This window comes from Elephantulus edwardii, unplaced genomic scaffold (assembly GCF_000299155.1).
Source record: "Elephantulus edwardii isolate Elephantulus edwardi_28Jun2011 unplaced genomic scaffold, EleEdw1.0 scaffold00022, whole genome shotgun sequence".
Lineage (NCBI taxonomy): Eukaryota > Metazoa > Chordata > Mammalia > Macroscelidea > Macroscelididae > Elephantulus > Elephantulus edwardii.
This window is the reverse complement of record NW_006399772.1, coordinates 15,481,692-15,485,695: the sequence shown is the minus strand read 5'-3', so window position 1 is coordinate 15,485,695 and position 4,004 is coordinate 15,481,692. Positions and strand designations below refer to the sequence as shown.

General features: G+C 40.2%; 1 pseudogene; it reads right to left on the bottom strand.

Moving 5' to 3' along the window:
* Nucleotides 1–918: 918 nt before the first annotated feature.
* On the bottom strand, nucleotides 919–1,812 carry LOC102871145 (annotated as a pseudogene).
* Nucleotides 1,813–4,004: the final 2,192 nt, after the last annotated feature.

The window sequence follows — 4,004 nt, the reverse complement described above, 5'->3', positions numbered from 1 at the left end:
AAGGCAAGAGTTCAAATCCATGAGCAATCTCCTCCCATGTGATTTATAGCCTCTGAAAACTTGCTGGAGGGTGAGCTATGAGTTCCGACACAATGGTAATGAGCTGAGTTGAAGCTACAAACCACTCTTCTGTCACTTTTTTTGTGCTGTGTTGGCTTTTGTGTTGCTATGGAATCTGTGCCACGGGCATTTCAAATGCCAACAGGGACACCATGCTCCCAAAAACTAGTGAGTGAAAACCCTATGGATCACAACAAACTGTTACCTGATAGAGTGCTGGGAAATGGGCCCCAAGGTTGGAAGGCATTCAAAATGCATGGTGGCTACAGCAATGAGCACAATGGTCATAGAGATGGCATACGACCAGACAATTCTTTCTGTGGCACGCAGGGTTGCTATGAGTCACTGCCAACTACGTAGCAACTAGCAACAACAAAGCTATAAGTAAAAGGAGGAAGTGCAGAGCATGCAAGTACTTCTAGCATGGGAAGTATGCACGACTTATTTGAGCTCCCTGTTCCAGAGCCCATGAAAGTTATTTCTTTTCTTTTATATCAATTATCAGAATTTATTTTGAAAAAATCTAGAATCATTATATATATATGTTTAAATCATCATGGTTTATTTAACAAGGTTATTTTTACATTGTGGTTTAAAAGCAATTATATATATATATATATGATATGAAGAAATTGATGTACAATCAATAGAGTCTTCTAGAATCATCTGTGGATTTTCTCCATCTTCCTGCTTAGCAGTAAAAGGCATTTTAAGGTTTATATAACCACATTATTTAGAACTGCCCTATTAACAGAAAATCAGTATATAAATAGCACTGGGCATTTTAGTAAATAAGTCACAGGCCAGTAAGTTCAATTGTGCAGTTGTGAAATCTATTGTCAAAGAGTTCTTGAAACCTTAAGACTGGGTGATCTGCAATGTTTCCAACATGTCTTCAACTGCCTTAAGAGAGTATTTGGTTTCCTTCTTACTTTGACCTGCAAACTGATAAGCTCTGTTTATTTGACTAGCTGCCCAACTAGCATATTTCATGTTGTCCTTTTTTGTTTTTGTACTTGCTTTTGGATTAGAAGCAATGTGACTTGCAGACGTATAAAGCCCAAACAAAGCTCTCATATTTCTGTTGTTTAGTTTCAATGACTGTGCAAAGTATTTTCTTGCAAGTTCGAGGTTTTCAAGTCCACCTTGGGTATATTTTACCTCAGCATACTGCTGACAGTACAGATGGTTGTGTGGATTAGTCATCATAAGCTCCTCTAAACAAAAGGCAGCTTTTGCATAGTCATGTTCGTTGATATAAAGCTCTGCAAGTTCATGCCAGGCCTCCTGGTCTCTAACAAATTGTTCAAGATACTCATTCAGCTCCCAAATGGCCTCCACATTTTCCCCCTGGGCTTTTCGAATGGCAATCTTACGCTTTCTTGCAGCAGTGTTAGTTGGATCTTCTTGTAAAATTCGGTCATACAGCTGTATAGCATCATCATATCTTTCCATGGCTTCAAATCTCATGCCAGTTAGTCGCTTCACTCTATGACTGCCAGGGAATTGTCGTCTCAATTCCTGAAGACAAAACAATGCCAAATCATCCCGTCCAAAGTCTAGGGCTGCAATCATCACTTGTTCATAGATGATCCAAATATCATCTCCAAGTTTAGAGGCATATTCATTAATTAACTCCTCTCCAACCTCTACAATTTGCTCACTATTTCGAGAGTTTTCTTCTCTCCATTTTCTCATTTTATCTCTCATTTCTTCCCAAGTGACATCGTAAAGCTCAGAGACCTTTGCCATCTTCACAGAAGCTAGAAGCAGGGGGGTGAGTGAAAGTTATTTCTAATTAATTATCCTTTCCTGACAAGCCAGAAACAGTGTCTTAATGCAGAGCTTCAGACAGCTTCTCTTTATTAGATGGTATTGGCATTTAGATGAAACCTATTTGTTATGTCTAGATGAAATGGTCATAGTGATATCAAACTGAAAATAGAGTCACAGGCATAAGCAATTTGATTATATCTTTAGAAATATACCATGATGGAATCTCAAGGCAGTATTTCCAGGACACTCAGATGTGAGGGAACTCTGGTGCTCTAGTCCATAGGAAGTTTCACTGCTAACCCTCACTAGTGGTTCAAAAGGCCACACCTCTCTGGTGGTTCAAATCCAACAGCTCTGAACTCTGCTCCATTCTGTGCCTACCTTTTTGTCCCTGATATACCTACCCCCGTTATCCCAGTCACTGAGTCAATCTATCTCATCAAAGATCTTCTTCTCCTGTGCTGTCCTTCCACCTTCCCAAGCATGATGCCCCTTTCCAAGGACTGGTCTCTTCTTGCAACATGTCCAAAGTATGTAAGAGAGAGCTTCAGAATCCTTGCCTTCAAGATGCAGCCTGGTTTCACCTTCTCCAGAATGAAATTGTTTGTTCTTCTAGCAGTCCATGGTATATTCAATACTCTTCTCCAGCACCACAACTCAAAGGCATCAATACTCTTTCTATTATCTCTAGTTATTGTCCAGCTTTGTAAGGTTTTACAAGTAACTGCAAAGACCATGGCCTGGATCAATCACACTTTAGTCTCCAGGTTGATATCACTGCTCTTCAGTACTCTGGAGACGTCTTTGACAGCAGATTTCTCCAATGTAATTTGTCTTTTGACTTCCTGGCTACTGCTACCAAGACTGTTGATTGTGGAGCCAAGCAAACTGAAGCTGTTAACAATCTCAATCTCTTCACTGTCTGTCATGATGCTGCCAATCGGCCCAGTGGTGAGAATGTGGTGAGAATCTTTGTTTTCTTGATATTGAGCTTCAATCCATATTGAAAGCTACTCCTTGACCTTCTGCAGCAAGTGTTTCAGGCCCTCCTCAGTTTCAGTAAGCAAGGTGGTTCACCTGCAAAAGTTCTTAGCTAATTTAAAAAAAGCAGTATGAACTAGGTGCAAGGCAGCGAGAGGTTTGCATTTCTAGTTTTCTGGTAACCTAGTTGGTAAGGAGTTACTCTGACAACCCATAGAAAAGCAGTTCAAATTCACCACCTGCTCCACAGGAGAAAGATCGGCAATCTCCTCCCTTGCAATCAAGAGCCTTTGAAAACCTGCTGATTGGCCAGCTATGAGTCAGTTTTGACTCAATGGCAGTGAACAACAACACCCTGGTGATATAAATGTTTTGTATTCAATTATACACTGATAGGTTGGCAATTTGAACTCACCCAGAAGCTCCACAGAGGAAAGGCCTGGCAACCTACATCTGTAAAGCCCTCAGCCAAGAAAACACTAAGGAGCAATTCTACTCTGTAAAAGACAGGGCTGTCATGAGCTAGAGTGGATTTGATGATGGTGGTGCAATTTTTTCACTTTAAGGTAGAAATTGTAATAGACGTTTCTCAAGGTTGCCATAAAGATCATGCGTATTACTTTAAAATACGCACTAATAAAATAGAAATACTAATCTTGTTCCCAATTCTAACTCTATGATTTTTTTTTTAAAGGACCATAGTAAGAGTCATTGAGCAGAATATTAAAAGAGTTGGCAGGCAAAAGCAGGAAGATGTTAATCAGAAATGTTTGTGGCATGTAAATAAAAATCTTGGACCCTTACTCAACAGAGTCATCATGATATTAATGAGGCATATTTACCTGAGACTAGAAAAAACACTACAGTGATGTTGTCTGAAGTGTGGTGACGGCATGGGATGAGTGTGCCATTGGGGATGCGTTAGCTATCTTGTTTTAAGATATGATCTGAATTCTAATTCAAATACAACCTGTTAACTCACATGAAGGAGAAAATCAAGGGAAGAAAGCCTCTTCAGGCAACTGGAGTCCTTCCTTCTGCTCCATCAGCTGGAGCAGCTTTCTAGGCAGCCTGAAGTCAAAATGCAAATGCTGCCTTTGAGTCTGAAGTGACTCATAGCAGTGGGTTTTCAGAGACTGTAAATCTCAATGGGAAGAGACTAACCCTCTTCCTTTGCAGAGATGCTG